Genomic DNA, 20,991 nt, shown 5'->3' with positions numbered 1-20,991 from the left:
CAGAGGGTCCATGGCTTTCATCAGATTCTCAGAAAGATCAATGACCCAAAAATAGGTTAAGAACCACCGCCTTCCTCCACCACCCTAACTAAAACAATCCCGCCCCCATCCCAGTTTGTGACTTTCATAGTACTCATAACAAAACATGAATATCTTGTTTATTTTTTTGCCTTTGTTTATTTATTCCTGTCTTCTCCACTAGAAGGGAAGCTCTGTGAAGGCCGGGACTTTGTCTCTCTTATTCACTGCTCTGTCTCCAGTGCCTAGTACACATGGACTGGAATGTAAACAAGCTCAAGAAATATTTGTTGACTAAATAAATCTTATTGTAGGTATTTTCTTCATTGTGGTAAAATAAAACACACATAACATGAAATTTACTGTTAACCATTTTTAAGTGTGTGCTTCAGTGGCATTAAATACGTTCATATTCTTGAGCTACCATCCCCACCATTCATCCACTGAACTCCTTTCATCTCACAAAACTGAAACTCTGTACCCATTAAATAATAACTTTTTTTTTTTTTTTGTCTTTTTCGTGACCGGCACTCAGCCAGTGAGTGCACCGGCCATTCCTATATAGGATCCGAACCCGCGGCGGGAGCGTCGCTGCGCTCCCAGCACCGCACTCTCCTGAGTGCGCCACGGGCTCGGCCCTAAATAATAACTATTAAAACAATAACTCTCCATCCTCCTCCTCCCACCCCTCCCCAACCCCAATTGCCCTGGTAACCACCATTCTACTTTCTGTCTCTGAATTTGACTACTCTGGGTACCTCATATAAGTGGAAGCATACCATGGTATTTGTTCTTTTGTGACTGGCTTATTTCATGATGTCCTCAAGCTTCATCCACGTTGGAGCATGTGTCAGAATTTTCTTCCTTTTTAAAGCTGAATGATCTTCATTGTATGTATATAACACACTTTTTGTTTATCCATTCATTCATTGATGGACACTTGGGTTGTTTCCACTTTTTGGCTATCACAAACAATACTGCTATGAACATGAATGTGTAGGTATTTTTAATACTTTTTGAAGTAAAGAATAATCACAGAATGGGCTAGTGGATGAATGAATGCACAGATAGATGATAAATGGGTGGATGGATGGATGAATAGGTGGATGGTTGATGGATGGATGGATGGACAGGTGGATGGATGGGAGACAGATACTAGATAAATGGATAATGAGTGGATGAGTATATGGGTAGATGGATAATAGAAGGATGGATAGATCAATGAAAGCACTCTGAACTAAGCACTAGGAGAGCTGTTTCCTGTCCCAGCTGTGACACTTTCCACCTGTATGACACACCAGGCATCAGAGATATTGTGAGGTAACAGTGATCCCATTGTAGCAATGGCAATAGTATTGAGTCAAAGGGAGTTTAAAGATGTTTATAAAGATGAGTAATTCTGTGCTACTTCATGACAGAGTTGGCATGCATCAGTGAAAAGACTGTGCACTAGTACTTAAGGTGTTGCTGACTAAGGAGAATGGGGTTTCCCAGGGTGGTAACCCTGGGAAGGAAGGGAGTGATTCAGGTTGGGTAAAACCACATCCAGTATCAAGTATGGAACAACCTGAACATCCGTCGAAACGGCAAAAACAGGGTCAATGGAAATTCAGGAACTTGAGCCACAAAGGATGTCAGCAGTGAATGGGTTAAAATGCCAAAGGAGTGTGTATAAATGATGAGTGCAGAGAGAGGAAGTTTAGGGGATATCGATTGATCTCTGCTCTGAACTGGCCCACAAGATTTGCTCATCCATAGTCTCAGCATCCATGGCAACCAATCCTAATTGAAAAAGGAACAAAAAATATAAAGTTAGTTCCTATAAAAGGAAATACGAATAGCATACAAACGTTTTTAAAGATACCAAATCTCACTCTAATAAGATAAATGCAAAGTAAAACTATGGTGAGATAGTATTCTTTACCTATCAGACTGGAAAAGATCATAAACAAATTGATGACACATTGTGTTGTGAGAGGAGACATGGACTCTCACACATCACTGGTGGGAGCAAAAATTGGTGCCTCCTCCAACTGTAATTTGAAAACATGTATCAAAATTATATAAGAGAATGAGCAGATAAGGTCTGCAGACTCCTGTTTAGTTTTGTTACCTGCCCTGGGCTTAAAGTACGGTGGAGGAAATGGACTTGATCATACAGTCAATGTTTATAAGCATAAAGATAACTGAACCACAAAACTGGCTTCCCAGAAAGGGCTTACCTCTCAACACATGTGCTTTCCAATAGTCATAGATGCTGACAGCCAATGGAAAGACCCTTCACTACTATTTAACACTATCCTCATTCTCTACCCACAGAAACTATTATTGAGGAGTCATTATAAATAAACGCAGTTCACACACACACCTTTCCAAATGATGATCTGTCCCTGCTGAGATACCAGAAATGGTAAGACAAACCAATAAGGCAGAGATTCAGTTAAAGAATTATCTGTCTGAGCAAGAGGGAAAAAACCTAAGCCACTGTCAAGTGTCTCTGATCCCTGGGATTTTCTAAGGGTCTTAGGCAAACTCTTCAACCGGGGTTTTCCAAGTTTGGGAAATCCCACCAGGAAGCAAGAAAAGAGGAGTGAGTGTCATTCTCGTTATTATGAATGACACAGGTGCAACAATCAACAGCCTGGGGCTTAGCCTAATGTTTTTAAATTAACTTTGATTAAAATATTATATAACACACACAAAAATGGAACTATATACACACAAACACATATATAAACATCCCCACAAATATATACCCACATAGACATATACACAAATATTGACCCCAAAGCACAGAATAAAAGTCTGAGATGAAGAACCATCAATTCTAAATTGGCTACACTTACAGAAAGAACCACCATGATTATTCAAAATGGGAAACCCTAAAATCCCTGTTTGTCTTTGGAGTGATTCTGTTATTGGGGGAGGGTCCGCTGATTGATCTCCCAGCTTCAGTTTGGCTCTGATGGGTAGGCAAAACAAATAACTGATCCTCTATGAGACAGTAATTGCTGATGAGAGAGAGCAGATGGCTCAGTGTTGTGCTTGAAAAGAACAGAGAAGCCAAACTGAGGTGTTTTTTTTATAGGCTTAGGCATGCATCCAACCACAGTGCCTCCTTTTTAATGGAGGGCCACTCCACAGGGCCCATTTGTCCCACTCTCCAGCCAGCATCACCCCAGGTCCCAGTTTAATCCCTTGATTTGACTCATCATGAGTCACTCACTGCTTGCTTCCCACTTCCACTCCTTGAGAAAGCACCTGGGCTGGGAGAGCTTCCTTCAGTGCAAAATATACTCCAAAGTCATTTTTCCATGTAAAAGGGCTGTGAGCTCTTTGGGGAAAAGGCCTCTTTAAACTGCAACTGTTATTAATGTTGTGATTATCCCCACATAACCCTCCCTGATTCCAGCACCCTGATATGGGAGGGCAGCTTGTGCCTTCTTGAGCACAGAGACTTGCTAGTGAGTAGCCTTGAGAGTCAGTTCCTTTAATTCCTGAGTTAGATATGGGTCAGGTTTTGGATTTCCACAGCCTCTAAGAATAATAGACTCTTCACACTGATAAAGGTTAAAAGCATTCAACTCACCCCTTCATTTTAGTAAGAGTGGTATCTAAGGTCATGGCCTGGTCTCTGAGCTCCTAATTCAATGCTCTGCTATTTCTAAAAACATTTTTCAAAACAAATTCTTACAATTTCTTATAAAGCTTAACCTACATATTCTCTACAACCCAGCAATTCCACTTTTAAGTATTTACTCAAGAGAAATGAAAAGATATATCCACAAAAAGACTTGTATACAAATGTTCATAGCAGCTTTATTCATAGTGGCCAGAAACTAGATACAAGCCAAATGTCCATTAACAGGTAAATGGATAATAAATTGTGGTGTACTCACTCAATGGAAGACAACTCATCAAAGAAAAGGAACAAACTATGATATACACAACATGCATGAATCTCACAGACACCAGATTGATGAAAGAGGACGAATATAAAGGAGTACATACTGTATTATTCCATTCATATGTAGCTCTATAACAAGCAAAACTAATTAGTCTATGGTGATAGAAAACAAAGTAGTTGTCTGGGGCAGAAGAATTATTGGCTGCAAAGGGGTATGAGAGAACTTTCTAGGGTGTTGGCAATGTTCTATATCTTGATTGGGGTGGTGGCTCTGTGGGCGTAAATGTGTCAAAACTCCCCCAACAGTACACTTAAAATCTATGTATCTTATTGTATGCAAATTATACCTTAATCAAGTTAATTTTTTTAAAAAACTAAGCTCTTACATTCACTTTGCTCTTTTCTGTTAACAAAGCACTTTCTCACCTCTCGTCTCACAACCACCTCACAACAGCCTTGTGACCAAGAGGTAGCAACCTCTGCCACCTGGCACAGGTGGTCTTAGGACGTGGAGGGCATGAAATCCACCTGTCACTTGACAGACGAACACACTGTGGCTCAGAGGGCCAGGAACTTGTGAGTCCCAAGTGAATCAATGGCAGGATTGGGACTGGGACTTTGGACCCCTGGTTCCTGGTCTAGTGCAATCCCCCTGCCCACAGGGCCTCTGACGAGCAAAGCCAGAAATCCTAGTTCTACACTCCTTCCCCATGTAAACTCTGGGCTCTTCAGGCCTTGCTCTCAGCTAATTCTCAAGGACTCTGGGATTCTAATGAATTGGTCCACAGGGTGGTTTCTTATGAAACAGTTCCCAACATTATTCCACCCCAGGGTATCTGCCAACACTGAAAGAATAAGATCTTAGTAATCAAAGAAAAAAATTAAAATGAGATATTTTCCACCTATAAGATTGTCAGATGTCTAGAAGATTAATGATATCCAGTGTTGACAAGGGTAAGAGAAAATGGGCACTCTCATATACTGTTAGTAGGAGTGTGTTTTAGGGCCTAGAGCAGAGTGTGTGTGTGTGTGCGTGTGCATGCACATACACATGCATGCATGTATGTATGTGTGTTAAAGGATGATCACAGACAGGACAAGTCCAAAGTGGTGGGGGAAGAAAGAAAGTATACAGGACATCAAAGAGGTCCAGAGAAGAGAGTGATGTTCAGAAGTGGCATAAACCTTCCCTCCCTTAGACCAAGAAAATGAATTTTCAAGAGATCATTATTAGAAGACTAATAAAAGAACTATCATTAATCAGTTGCTTGCTATCACTTATGGATCACGGTAGTAAGTGCATTACCACTCTTATCTCCTTTAATCCTCACAACAGCCTGTGACATAGGTGCTATTATCCCATTTATAGATGAGGAAAGTGATACCTAGGTTAGGTAACGTGCCCAAGGTCACACAGCTAATGAAGGACAGAACTAGAATTTGTGCCCTTAACTGCACATTAAAAATATGTGCCCAAGGGCCTGGCCGGTTAGCTCAGTTGGTTAGAGCACAGTGTTATAACACCAAGGTCAAGGGTTTGGACTCCTGTACAGGCCAGCTGCCAATAAATAAGTAAATAAAAATATGTGCCCAGAGAAAAAAAGAAAAGATAAAGAAAAAAAAAACTCTGGAAAGGAACTCAAAACCCTGGCTTCCAGTCCCTGTCCCACCCCAGATTCACTCTGCCACCCTGACAAGTCCTTTCTCCTTTTTGGTCAACTGCTCCTCTTTGAAACTATGTGCTTCACAGCAACCCACCTCCACCAGCATCCACCTGACTCCTCAGCCCATTGGCCTCCTCTATCCTTTCAGGGGTTCCAAGTTCATGCTACTGGCCCCTCTTCCCACATTTCCAGCTGCGCCAGACTCAGGTTCTGGCGGGAGCCCAAAGTCCTAATGGCCTGTGGGTGGAGGGACTGTCAGGAGATTCCAGGGAGCTCTGCTCAGCTCAGGTCCCTTGGCTCTTTCTCTGCAACCTTTCGCAAGGCCCGTAACTTGAGCCTTATCACATAATGAATTGGTACTTTGAGAGGTCAAGAAAACACACACTCCCCTCTCTGAAGGTACACAATTCAGGCGATAACCTAAGTCATGCCAACATATCTCCACTGCAAAAAATGTCTAAGGCAGCAGAGTACCTGATACTGTTATCGCAGCTCCCTGATTATACATGTGTAACAGTAATCACAGCTCCTCGGCTACCTCATCGAGGAACCCAGAGCTGAAGTGTTACCAAAGTCAGCTCACCACCCCAAGGATGCCAACGGGTCTGTGTATCCTGATCTGCTCACCCCAGTTACAACTCACCTGGCTTCTTTTGAAGAACTGGAAATTAAAAAGTAGCTTGAACATGAACCCTGGAAAAACCACCAGAGATGACATTACTCATCCCCTACCTTTCACAAATGGGACACTGAGGCCCAGGGTCCCAGAATTCGGGCCTTCCAATCCTACGGTGCTCCTTTGACTCTTGCCTTTATTTCATCCCTTAGCCAGTTTCTGGACCCTATGGAGTCTTCCTTTAAAACGCCTCTTCTAGTACTTTCCTCATTGCTTTCCCCGGCAGCGTCCCAGACTAGGCCACATCATCTCTCCCTGGATTATTGCAACAAAGTCTTGTGGTCTCCATCCTTCAAGTTTTCCCTTCCTCCAATCCATCCTGAGAAATGTGCCATGTCACCATCTGACCCAAAACTGTTAGGGGCTCCCCACATGTACAAAAGAAATCCCAAAGCCTGATGTTTACGGTCCTACACTATCTGGTACCAACCTGTTCTCTGCTTCCCTTCCCCTCTGCCTCCTCTCTTCACACATCCTAAGTCTAACACAGTTGGACTAGTTGCTGTTCCCAGTATGTCCCTTCTGCTTCTGCATTTGGTCAGTGCTGTTTCCTCCACCAAGTTTGCAAGACTATCCTGCCCACTGCTCCATCTGCCACCTCCACCTATCTGAATTCTACTGTCTTATGAGGCTTGGTCTCTCATCCCATGAAACCTCCTTATACTCCACTCCGAATGGAAGTAATCGCCCCCTCCTCTTGACCCCCAAAGCACTTTCTCTGTGACCCTAATATGGGTAGAGCTAGGCTTTAGTATTATGTACCTGTTTTCTATCCTAGTATAATGTATCTGTTTTCTATCCAAGCAGGTTACATGCCTTCTCAAATACAGAACACATAATTAACTTGTCTGTATGCATCCCACCAGTCCAGCATGGTGCCTTTTGCTCATTGATTTATTCTTTCTTTCATTAATAATTTACTAAGCAGAGTTTTGAAGTCCAACAGACCTAAGTATGAATCCAAGCTCTATCATTTGCTAGTAGTATGACCTTGAGCAAATTACTTAACCATTCTGAGCCTCAGTTTTCTCCTCTGCAAAATGAGAATAACAATACTTATTCCACAAATCTGTTGTAGTGATAATCGAGATAATGTGGTATATGCTTAGCACAATGCCTGGCACATAGTGTTCAATTAATAAGGCAATACTACTAATAATAATAATAATAAACATAGCCCCTACTACATGCCTAGAATTACAAAGAATACTTACGATACAGAGATAAATAAAACTAGGCTCACACCTTTGAAGACTCAGAGACTAGTGGGGAGACAAAACAACAAGGAAATAGCTGACCTCCATACCCATACAAGGTGATAAGTACTATGACAAAGATATCCACAAGGTGCTCCAGAGCTTCCAAAAAAGGCACTGAGTGGAAGCTATGCCCTGGGAGACTGGAGATCAGAGAAAGCTCCCCAGAAGAGTCATGTGAGTAGCATTTGGAAAGACCAGTTATAACGATTCAGGGAGAAGGGGTAAACTGGAAGAGCAAGACAGAAGGCATAGAACAAGATAAGGAGCACAGGGGCAAGATGGAGCACCACAGCACCTTGCAAACAGCTGGTGCTCAATAAGCATTTGCCAAAGGAGAAGCAGCCTAGAATAAAGAGCAGAGCTCGGGCTCTGTCACAGTAACAGCATGTGACCCTGAATAAGCCTCACTCCAGCCCTTGGTTCAGTGTCCTCATGATCCATAAGGTCAGCCCCAGTTCCATGATCTGAGATATGGCATGTAACACTGGGCCTTTGAATTGTACCCCTTCATTCCTCCAGCTCAGTCAGACAAGGGCATGTTTTTACTTGCTCAATTCAGGAGGAGTTTGGCCTACAGAGGCTAGCACCACCCTCTGTGGTCACACCTGTCTCTGAAGCAAGAAACACTAATCACCTTACGAGCATTGTCACACCCTTTTCCTGGGAAATCTAGAGACTCATTTTCCTTTTCACAACGGATGAGGAATCCAGAGACTCTAAGGAGCTACCTGGCCTCAGATTCTATCCAGAGAATACCTGGAGTAGAACAGAGGCAATTATTGAAATCAGGGCAAAAATAAGCAACATCAGTGAACGTAAATACTTTTTTCAGTAAGTATAAATTTGATTCATCTGATAAAAAAATGAATAAATTCCATTTAGAAAAAAATCATTTTGAAGGGAAAGAGGCTGAATTGTATAAAACTAGTCAACTTTGTAAAAGTAATATTAACTGCTTGATTTGAAACAAAAAAAAAACTCATTTTATTGGATTAAAAAAAAATCCACCTGAATTATTTACATCACATAACCCAAAATCATGTAACCAAAAGGTCTGGTTTATTCTTTCCATTTTTTATTGTTTCAAACAAGTATTGTGTATAGTCTTAGAGAGGAGGCAATAGACCAGGTCTCAACCACAGTCCAGATTGTGATCCACAAATGCAGCAGCAGTATCTTGAACGTTCAGATTCTCCAAGAAGAAAGTGAGGTGAACGTGGGGGTAGGGAAGGTGTATTCATTTCCTATGCTGCAGTAACAAATTGCCATAAACTTGATGGCTTAAAACAAAACACAAATTTAATTCAAGTGATAGAAACTCAGTTTAAGCCTACATTAAAAAAAAACAAATAAAAGTATGAATAACATATTTGTATATTCAACAAAATTGTAGAAAGTATGATGGGAAAATGGGTTCATGTATGACTGGATCCAGAAGCCCAAATGTCAAGATTCTCTTGTTCTAACTTTGTATCTCATCTCTGCTTCTTCTGTGTTGACTTCTTTCAAACTATAGCTAAGTATTCCCATATGCAATGGAATGTGTATTATTTTTAAGTCATTCAGCATCCAAGATAAGCACTACTAACACTTTTCCTTCCAGATTTTATGTATGTTATTGTACATACATATAACATCTTCCAATGTGCACACACAAACATACACAAACATAAATAATTATGTGGGGACTGAACTGTGTACATATAGTTCTGTGGCTTGCTTTTTTTACTTATCACCTTTTAAAAATATTTTCCTTGTTATTAAATTTTATTTAATAATAAAAAGTAGAAAAACACATTTATTCCCTTAAAGTTCAGTCTCTATGGTCAGAAGCCCAAAATCAGTTTCACTGGGCCAAAATCAAGATGTCAGTAGGGCTATGATCCCTCCAGATGCTCTCAGAGAAAATCTATTTTCTTGCCTCTTCCAGCTTTTAGAACTGCCTTGCTTACATTCATTGCAGCTCGTGGCACCTTTTTCCATCTTCAAAGCCAACAGTTTGAGCATCTTGCTTCAGTGATCACCTTGCCTTATTCTTCTTGTTCAAAGAAGTAGAAAGAGAAACTCTTGTCCACCATCTTATGTTGTGGGTTTGTGATTTGAATAAACTCTCCCATGACCCCCAGTGTATATTTAAAGCAGATGCATGTAAAGGGGAGTCTCAGAACCTGGCATGCTTTCCACTCTCACTTCTGCAAAGGACGCTACTATAAAGATCAGGAAGAATCAGGGAAACACGATATCACCAAAAGAACAAAATAAGGCTCCAGTAAACAATGCCAAAGAAGTGAAAAACTAAGACCTTCCTTACAAAGAAGTCAAAATAATCCTCTTAAAGAAGTTTAGTGAGCTACAAGAGAACACCAACAGACAGCCAGACAAAATCAGGATAAGAGGACATGAAAAAAAGAGAGAGATTTTTAAAAGAGCTAGAAACCTTAAAAAAAAAAAAAAGAATTCTGGAGCTAAGGAATACATGACATGGACTGAACTGAAAAAATCAATAGAAAGTATCAACAGCAGGCTCAACCAAACAAAAGAAAAAATCAACAAATTCAAAGACAAATCATTAGAAATTATCCAGTCAAAGAAGAAAAATAAAAAAGAATAAAAAAGAGTGAAGAAAACCTATAGGACTTGTGGGATACCATCAAAGGAACCAATATGCCATTATGGTACCTCCAGGAGGAGAAGAGAAATAAAAAAGAGGCCAAAAGTTTATTTAAAGAAATAATGGCTGAAAAATTCCCAAATCTGGGGAGAGAGATGGACATCTAGATTTATAAAGCCCAAATTCCCAAATAGGTTAAAAGAAAAGAGGTCTAAACCAAGACACATTATAATTGAATTGTCAACATGCAAAGACAAAGCCATAATTTTGAAAGCAACAACAACAAAAAAGTGACTCATCACATAAAAAGGAACTTCCATAAGGCTATCTGTGGATTTTCTCAGCAGAAAACTTGCACACTAGGAAAGAGTGGAGTGATAAATTCAAAGTATTAAAAGAAAAAAAAAAAGGTTGCCAACCAAGAATACCATACCTAGCAAACTGTCCTATAAAAGTAAAAGAAAGACAATGATTTTCCAGGGCAAACAAAAACTGAGGGAGTTCATCACTAGACCTACCTTACAAGAAGTGGTAGAGGGAGTTCTTTGAGTTGAAATAAAGAGATTCTAAACAGCAACATGAAAGCATATGAAAATTTAAAACTTGCTGGTTAAAGTAAATATATAGACAAATACAGAATAACATAAAAATGTAATGGTGGCATCATTTCCAACCCTAGTATAAAAGTTAAAAGACAAAAGTAATAAGAATAATTATAACCACAAAAACTTGTTATAGGATACACAATATAAAAACAAGTAAAATCTGACATCAATAACATAAAGTGGGGATGGGGAAGGTAAAAGTATAGATTTTTTGTATTTGACTAAAATTAAGTTGTTATCAACTTTAAAATAGACTGTTAGGAGCTGTTTAGTGAGCTCAGATGCTTAGAAAGTATGGTGCTAATAACAAGAAGATTTAGGGTTCAATCCCTGTTCAGCCAGCCACCAAAAAAAAAAAAAGGGTTCAATCCCTGTATTGCCCAACCACCAAAACAAAAACAGAAACAAAACAAAACAAATAGACTTTTATAACTATAATCTTTTTTATGCAAGTCTCATGGTAACCACAAAGAAAAAATCCTATAGTGGACACACAAAATGTAAACAGAAAAGCATCAAAGCATGTCACTAAAAAATCATTAATCACAAAACAAGACAGCAAGCAAGACATGAAGAAAGAACAAAGGGTATACAAAATGGAAAACAATTAACTAAATGGCAACAGTAAGTCTTTACATATCAATGATTACTTTAAATGTAAATGGATAAAATCTCCCAATCAAAACATATAGTGGCTGAATGAACCAAAAAAAAAAAAAAAACCTAAGATCCAATTATGTGCTGTCTACAAAAGACTCACTTTATAAGGACACACAGAATGAAAGTGAAGAGATAAAAAATTTTAAAAGATATTCTATGCAAATGGTAACCAGAAGAAAGCAGCTGCAGGACTTGTATCAGACAAAAAACACTTTAAGTCAAAATTTTTCACAAAGACAAATTTGGTTATTATATAACAAAGGAGTCAATTCAACAGGAAGATATAACAATTATAAATACATAAGCACCCAACATCAGAGCACCTAAATATATAAAGCAAATATTAAGAGACCTGAAGGGAGAAATATACAGCAATACAATACAATAAGAGACTTCAATACCCCACTTTCAATAATAGATACATCATCCAGACAGAAAATAAATAAGAAAACAACAGGCTTGAACAAAACTGTAGACCAAATTCATATAATAGGACATTCCACCCAACAGCAGTAGAATACACATTCTCCTCAAGTGCTATGGAACATTCCCCAGGATACAGCATGTGCTAGGTCACAAAAAAAGTGTTAATAAATTTAAGAAGATCAAAATTATTCTAAGTATCTTTTCAAACCACAATGGAATAAAACAAGAAGTCAATAACAGTAAGAAAACAAGAAAATTCACAAGTACGTGGAAACTAAACACACTCTTGAATAACCATTGGCTCAAACAAGAAATCAAAAGGGAAATTTTAAAAGATCTAGAGACAAATGAAAATAAAAATACAACATATCAAAACTTATAGGATGCAGCAGAAGCAGTGCTGAGGGAATTTTATAGCTATAAATGCTTACATAAAAAAGAAGAATGATGGGCCAGCCGACCCGCCCGGCTCCCCTCTCCGGCCCCGACGGGCGGGCGGGCTGCCCTGAGGAGGCGGGGAGGGGAGGGCTGGGCCGGCCGGCGGGCGGGCGTCGATGCCGAACTTCTGCGCTGCCCCCAACTGCACGCAGAAGAGCACGCAGTCTGACCTGGCCTTCTTCAGGTTCCCGCGGGATCCGACCAGATGCCAGAAGTGGGTGGAAAATTGGAGGAGAGCAGGCTTAGAAGATAAAACACCTGATCAACTCAATAAACATTATCGATTATGTGCCAAATACTTTGAGACTTCTATGATCTGTAGAACTAGTCCTTATAGGACAGTTCTTCGAGATAATGCAATACCAGCAATATTTGATCTTACCAGTCATTTGAACAATCCACATAGTAGACACAGAAAACGAATAAAAGAATTGAGTGAAGATGAAATCAGGACACTAAAACAAAAAAATTGGTGAAACTTCTGAACAGGAACAAAAACGTAAAGAAACCAACAACAGTAATGCTCAGAACCCCAGTGCAGAAGAAGGAGGTGAAGAACACGATGACGATATCTTACCTCTAACCCTTGAAGAGAAGGAAAACAAAGAATACTTAAAATCTCTATTTGAAATTTTGATTCTTATGGGAAAACAAAACATACCTCTGGATGGACTTGAGGCTGATGAAATCCCAGAAAGTCTCTTTACTCCTGATAACTTTCAAGCACTGCTGGAGTGCTGGATAAACTCTGGTGAAGAGGTCCTGAGAAAGCGCTTTGAGACAAGAGCAGTTAACACGTTGCTCTGTTGGAAAACACAGCAGAAACAGATGCTGGAGATCTGTGAGAGCTGTATTTGGGAAGAAACTCTCAGGGAAGTAAGAGACTCACACTTCTTTTCTATTATCACTGATGATGTAGTGGACATAGCAGGAGAGGAGCACCTACCTGTGTTGGTGAGGTTTGTTGATGAATCTCATAATCTGCGAGAGGAATTTGTGGGCTTCCTGCCTTATGAAGCTGATGCAGAAATTTTGGCTGTGAAATTTCACACTACAGTAACTGAGAAGTGGGGCCTAAACACGGATTATTGTTGTGGCCAAGCTTACATTGTGTCCAGTGGATTTTCTTCCAAAATGAAAGTTGTTGCTTCTAGACTTTTAGAGAAATATCCCCAAGCTATCTACACACTTTGCTCTTCCTGTGCCTTAAATATGTGGTTGGCAAAATCAGTCCCTGTTATGGGAGTATCTGTTGCACTGGGAACAATTGAGGAAGTTTGTTCTTTTTTCCATCAATCACCACCACTGCTTTTAGAACTTGACAATGTGATTTCTGTTCTTTTTCGGAACAGTGAAGAAAGGAGTAGAGAACTGAAGGAAATTTGCCATTCTCAGTGGACAGGCAGGCATGATGCTTTTGAAATTTTAGTGGACCTCCTGCAAGCACTTGTTTTATGTTTAGATGGTATAAATAGTGACTCAAGTATTAGATAGAATAATTGTATAGCTGGCCGAGCATTTGTACTCTATAGTGCAATAACAGATTTTGATTTTGTTGTTACCATTGTTGTTCTTAAAAATGTCCTCTCTTTTTCAAGAGCCTTTGGGAAAAAATCTCCAGGGACAAACCTCTGATGTCTTTTTTGCAGCCAGTAGCTTAACTGCAGTACTGCATTCACTCAATGAAGTGATGGAAAATATTGAAGTTTATCATGAGTTTTGGTTTGAGGAAGCCACAAATTTGGCAACCAAACTTGATATTCAAATGAAACTCCCTGGGAAATTCCGCAAGCTCAGCAAGGTAACTTGGAATCTCACCTAACCTCTGAGAGTTACTACAAAGAAACCCTAAGTGTTCCAACAGTGGAGCATATTATTCAGGAATTTAAAGATATATTCTCAGAACAGCACCTCAAAGCTCTTAAATGCTTATCTCTGGTACCCTCAGTCATGAGACAGCTGAAATTCAATACATCAGAAGAACACCATGCTGACATGTACAGAAGTGACTTACCCAATCCTGACACACTCTCAGCCGAGCTTCATTGTTGGAGAATCAAATGGAAACACAGAGGGAAAGATATAGAACTTCCATCCACCATTTATGAAGCCCTCCATCTGCCTGACATCAAGTTTTTCCCTAATGTGTATGCATTGCTGAAGGTCCTATGTAGTCTTCCTGTGATGAAGGTTGAGAATGAGCGCTATGAAAATGGACGAAAGCATCTCAAAGCATACTTGAGGAACACTTTGACAGACCAAAGTTCAAGTAACTTGGCTTTGCTTAACATAAATTTTGATATAAAACATGATCTGGATTTAATGGTGGACACATATATCAAACTCTATACAACTAAGCCAGAGCTTCCTACAGATAATTCAGAAACCATTGAAAATACCTAAGAGACTTTAAAAATAAGCTTTCTCTTATGTTTGATATTTGGAAGAATATCTGTAAGGTGTATGTAGGCCACTTAACCACTGAATATCTTTGCCTGTGGGCCTCCTATTGAGTACGTTAGCCATTGATAATCTTCCTATTTAAATGGCCCCTGTTTGAACTCTCATGCTTTGAAAACCTATCTGTTCTTCCAGAAGATAGCATTGAAAGTGCCACGTTTCACTTCTCTGTGATCTCTGCTAATGGTACTCTGGAATTGTTTTAGATAAGTCCTTTTAGACATAACATTTATTATCACCATGGATCCATTTGTCAGGTATTGGGTTATAAATTCTTTGAAGAAATAAATTTTAAGGAGGTGTGGGAGGAAGGAATACATTTGATAAAATGTTACATTGAAACCCACAATTGACCTTTGACTAGTGGGAGTTTTAAGTATGTTGTTGAAAATCTGTAATGGACAGTTAAGGGAATTAACAGAGAGAGAAACTTGTGAATTCGCCAAATAAGGATTTCAGTGTAGATTTTGTCTTTACCAAATAAACTTAGAGGAACAAGTTACAGTTGAAGTTCAAATGGAAGAGCCTGCCATTGTTCCTCATCTGGTGGTTACTGTTTACATTCCTTTGTTGAGCCTACATCTCCATATGCTTTTTAGCAGGTATATGTTGAACACTTGTGCTTCATGGTCAAGACAGAATCAGAGGCCATGGATACTGATAACTGACTTGTCTGTTTTCTTCTGTCTTTTTCCATGACTATATCTACTGCCTCATCTTGATTTGTAAGCAAAACCTGAAAAGCCTAAAGTGTTTTGTGGTTTATCTAGAAATAATACAGAAAATATTGCTGTTATTTTTGGTGAGGAAAATCAATTTTGTATAGTTTATTTCAATCTAAATAAAATGTGAATTTTGTTTAAAAAAAAAAAAAAAGAAGAATGACCTCAAATAAACAACCTAACTTTACACATCGAGGACCAAATGCAGAAGAACAAAGCCCAAAGTTAGCAGAAGAAAGGAAGCACTAAAATTTTTTTTAAAGAGCAGAAATCAGGAGAATAAAAATAGAAAAAGAATAGAAAAATTGATGAAACTAAGATTTGGCTTTTTGAAAATACAAACAAAATTGACAAATCCTTATCTAGACTAAGAAAAAAAGGTGGGAGACTCAAATAAACAAAATTAGAAGTGAAAAAGAAGACATTGCAATCAATGACACAGAAATAAAAGAGATTATTAAAAAACTATAATAAATAGTTACACACCAACAAATTGAACAGCCTAAAATAAAAAAATAAATCCCTAGAAACATGCACCCACATAGACTGAATCAAGAATAGGCAGTCTGAAAAGACCAATCACACCAGTAACACCAATAACAAATAACAAGATTAATTAGTAATTAAACACCTCCCCCTGCTCCCCTAAAAAAGTCCAGAACCAGTTTACTTACAAGTGAATCCTGCCAAAAATTTAAAAAACAAATACTAATCCTTCTTAAATTCTTCCAAAAATAGAAGAAAAGGTAACACTTTCAAACTCATTTTATGATGCCAGAATCATGTTAATACCAAAACCAGATGAAGACATCACAAGACAAGAAAACTATATATGCCTGATGAACATAGATGCAAAAATCCCCAACAAAATATTATGAAACATATTATCAAATAAACCAAATATTAGCAAACAAAATATTCATCAAACAAAATATTTATCAAATAAAATAATATCAAGCAAAAATATCAAACAAACCAAATTCAACAGCACATTAAAAGAATCATGCACCATGACCAAGTGAGATTTACCTCTGGAATGAGAGGATATTTCAACATGTGCAAATAAATAAATGTGATAAAATACATTAATAAAATAAAGGATTTAAATTGCATGATCATCTCAAAAGATGCAGAAAAAGCATTTGACAAAAGTCGACACCTTTTCATGACAAAAACCCTGAACACAACAGGTAATAGAAGGAAATTAACTCAACACCATAAAGGCCATATATGACAAGCCCACAGCGAACATCATAAGCAACGGAAAGAAATGAAAGCTATTCCTCTAAGATCTAGAACAAGGCAAGGATGCCTACTCTCTCCACCTTTATTAAAAACACTACTGGAAGCCCTAGCCAGAGCAATTAGGTGAGAAGTAACTTGGCTTTTCTCACTTGGTGAGAAAAAGAAAGTAAAACCATCCAAATCAGAAAGGAAGAAATAGGGCCAGCCCATGGCTCACTCGGGAGAATGTGGTGCTGGTAACACCAAGGCTGCAAGTTCGGATCCCATATAGGGATGGCTGGTTAGCTCACTGGGAGACTGGGAGAGCATGGTACTGACAACACCAAGTCAAGGGTTAAGATCCCCTTACTGGTCATCTTTAAAAAAAAAAAAAACAGAAAGGAAGAAATAAAATTATCTGTTTGCAGATGACATAATCCTGTATGTAGAAAACCATAGAGACTCCACCAAAAAACTGATAGAACTGATAAACAAATACAGTAAGTCTGCAGGATACAAAACCAACATGCAAAAATCAAAGCTTCTGCCCAAAAGCAGGCAAGACAACAGCACCCATGGTCCTAGACAGGAGCTGAGGGCAGCCTGCCCCCTCTGCCTGGAAGCAGGCAAGAAAGTGGCACCCAGGGTCCTAGGCAGGAGCCAAGGGTGGCACCCTCCCACCTAGAAGCAGGCAAGAGAGGATGGAAAAAATACCACTTCCATGTGGGTGGTCTACCAAAGCCATAGCCACAACCACAACTGTCACAAAAGCAGCTTGACACTACAGCTGTAGCCACAGCCACCATACAGGAGACCCACCAGAGACTCGACTGCATTGATACAAGGAGAGCAACCAAAGAGATCAGAAAAAGAAGAGAATGTCTCTCTCCTCAAAGCCCATTCCAGAGTAATAGAAGAAGCAACTGCTCTACCAGATGACCAGACAGCAATATAGGGATACTAGAAATATGAAAACCCAAGAAAATATGACAACACCAAAAGAATACAGTAATTCTCAAATACCAGAGCCTATAAAGCAGGAAAACCTTGAAATGACTGAAAAGGAATTGTGAGCAATAATCTTAAGGGTACTCACTGAGATACAAGAAGACTCAGTTAGACAACATGATAAAATGAGAAAAAAAATACAGGCTATAAAGGAGGAAATTTACAAAGAGATTAATACCTTAAAAAAGAATGTAGCAGAGTTCATGGTACTGAAAGATTCACTCAATGAAATAAAAAAACACAACCAATAGCTTAAGCAGTAGGCTAGAACAAGCAGAAGAAAGAATTTCTGATCTTGAAGATAATCTCTTTGAAATAACCCAGGTGGACAAAAAAAAAATGGAAAAAAGAATTTTTTAAAAATTAAAAAAAATCTGAGAGCTAAAAACCGTAAGTGCACAAACATTCGAATCATGGGTGTTCCAGAAGAGAAGGAGAAATGAAAAGGCATGGAAAACCTATTCAATGAAATAATAACAGAAATCTTCCCAGGTATAGAGAGAGACACGGACCTTCAGATCCAGGGGGCTCAAAGATCCCCAAACAGATTCAACTGAAAAAGATCCTCTCTGAGACACATTATAGGCAAACTGGCAAAGCTCAAAGACAAAGAGAGAACCTAAAAGAAACAAGAGAAAAGTGTCAAATCACCTATAAGGGAGCCCCTTATCAGACTAACAGCAGACTTCTCAACAGAAACTACAGACTAGAAGAAAATGGGATGACATATTCAAAATACTAAAAGAAAAAACTGCAAGACAAGAATACTATACCCAGGAAGGCTACCCTTCAGAAATGAGGGGAAAACTGTGAATTTCCCACACACACACACACACACAAAAAAAAAAAACCACAGGAGTTCACGACCAAATGACCAGCCCTACAGGAAATCCTCAAGAGAGTCCTCCACCTGGAATATGAGAAACAATAATCACTACCACAAATAAATACACATGAAAGAACAAAACCCACTGGTAGAAGGAAAGTGCAAATGAGAGAGAGAAAGAGACTATATCTTTCCACCTCAAAAAACCAAAAAACACCAAAGATGACCAATAAAAGGGGAGAAAAAAAAGATTTAAAATATCCAAATGAAGAGCCCAGCTGAGTGCATGCCGACCAGAGAGGTGCCCCGCTGGAGAGGCCCAAGATCTGTGGAGACCACACACCCCGTGGTGCCAGTGCACGACCGAGCAGGTAGGCTTCTCTGCCACCCCAATCCATCCCCAGCCCAGCTGAGTGTGCACTGATAAGAGACACACCCACCAGAGAGGCCTGAGATCCACAAAGACCACACATCCTGCAGTGCCAACGCATGACTGAGCAGGTAGGCCTCACTGCCGCTGGACTCCATCCCCAGCCCTGCCGAGTGTGCACTGACCAGAGAGGTGCCTCCCTGGAGAGGCCCAAGACCTGAGGCAACCACGCACCGAGTTGCCAGTGGGTGACTGAGCAGACACTGAGGCAGCCGTGCCAAATTGGCAGCCCCAGCAGCATCCTAGACAGACAATAGTGTCAAACCAGTGAACCACAAAATCACTGGCAATAATAACTAAACGTCAAAGAAAAATACCAGAAATATTAAAAATCAAGAAAGTACACTACCAAAGGGTAATAACTCTCAAGCTCTAGATTCTATACAACAGGTGCCTCGTTAGCGCAGTAGGTAGCGCGTCAGTCTCATAGATTCTATACAACAAGAAGCCCTTGAAAGTTCTGACAAGGAATTTCGAGTGACAATTCTAAGGAAACTAAATGAGATACAAGAATACTTAGCTGGACAACACAATGAAATGAGGAAAAGTATACAGGACCTGAAAGAAGAAATGTACAAGGAAGTCAATGCCCTCAAAAAGAATGTAGCAGAGATGGTCGAGCTGAAGAATTCATTCAATGAAATAAAAAAACACAACAGAGAGTTTAACCAGCGGGCTTGCAGAAGCAGAAGAGAGAACTTCTGACCTTGAAGATGGGCTGTTTGAAATAACACAGGCAGACAAAAAAAAAAAAAAAGAATTAAAAACATTGAAGAAAATCTAAGAAAGTTATCAGACAACCTTAAATGCTCAAATATCCAAGCCATGGGTATTCCAGAAGGGGAGGAAAAGGGAGATTGCATTGAAAACATATTCAACAAAATAGTGGCAGGAAACTTCCCAGGTATAGGAAAAGACATAGATCTTCAGATTCAGGAAGCTCAAAGATCCCCAACTGTATTCAACTCAAAAAGGTCTTCTTCAAGACATGTTATAGTCAAATTGGCAAACTCAAAGACAAAGAGAGAATCTTAAAAGCTGTGAGAGAGAAGCATCAAATCACCTATAAGGGAGCCCCAATCAGACTAACATCAGATTTTTTATCACAAACCCTAAAAGCCGGAAAGGAATGGGATGATATATTCAAAATACCAAAAGACAGGGCCAGGCCCGTGGCTCACTCGGGAGAGTGCAGTGCTGGTAGCGCTGAGGCCACAGGTTTGGATCCGATATAGGGATGGCCAGTGCACTCACTGGCTGAGCGTGGTGCTGACCACACCTTGCCAAGGGTTGCGATCCCCTTACCAGTCAGAAAAAAAAAATACTAAAAGACAGAGATTTGCAGCCAAGAATATTCTACTTCACAAGTCTATCCTTCCGAAATGAAGGGCAAATGGTATATTTCTCAGACAAACAAAAACTGCTGTAGTTCGCTACCACACGACCACCCTTACAAGAAATTCTAAAGGTAGTACTGGGTTGGTACCTGAAAAATAATTACTACTGCCATAAAAACCCAAGAAAAATCAAAACCCACTAGTAAAATAAAAATGGCAACAATGATGAGAAAAAAAAGTTTATCTACAACCCAAGGAACCAAAAAATACAGAAAACAACCAGTAAATCAGAAAGGAACAAAAGACACTTAAGACATCCGAACAAAAATCAATAAAATGCTAGGATTAAATCAACACTTTGCAATAACAACTCTTAATGTAAAATGATTAAATTCCCCAATCAAAAGACACACACAGGCTGACTGGATAAAGACTCTCTACAATTTAAGTATAGATGGAAAGTATTTCAACATAATTAAAGCCATATATGATAAACCCAGAGCCTAAAGCTGAAAAAGCATTAAGTCTGGAATGTGAGATCTGAAAGATCACAGAGCGCATTTGCCCAATCTTCTAATTTTATGAGGCAAGACCACTCCTGTGTCTGACCCTTATCTCAATCCTTCTGCGCTACCCTGCACTTAGGAGGAGAAGTTAAACAGTTTGTCCAAAGCCACAAAGCTGTAGGGCAGAAGAGCACCCTTTGGGGGTGAGCCCCAT

The 20,991-nt window shown here is 39.4% G+C and overlaps 1 pseudogene; it reads left to right on the top strand.

Annotated features, from left to right (window-relative positions):
* The first annotated feature begins 12,349 nt into the window (after positions 1 to 12,349).
* Positions 12,350 to 14,875, top strand: LOC134370347 (52 kDa repressor of the inhibitor of the protein kinase-like; annotated as a pseudogene).
* Positions 14,876 to 20,991: the final 6,116 nt, after the last annotated feature.

This window comes from Cynocephalus volans, chromosome 2 (genome assembly GCF_027409185.1).
Source record: "Cynocephalus volans isolate mCynVol1 chromosome 2, mCynVol1.pri, whole genome shotgun sequence".
NCBI lineage: Eukaryota > Metazoa > Chordata > Mammalia > Dermoptera > Cynocephalidae > Cynocephalus > Cynocephalus volans.
The sequence above is the reverse complement of the archived record's forward strand: the minus strand, read 5'-3'. Positions and strand labels throughout refer to the sequence as shown.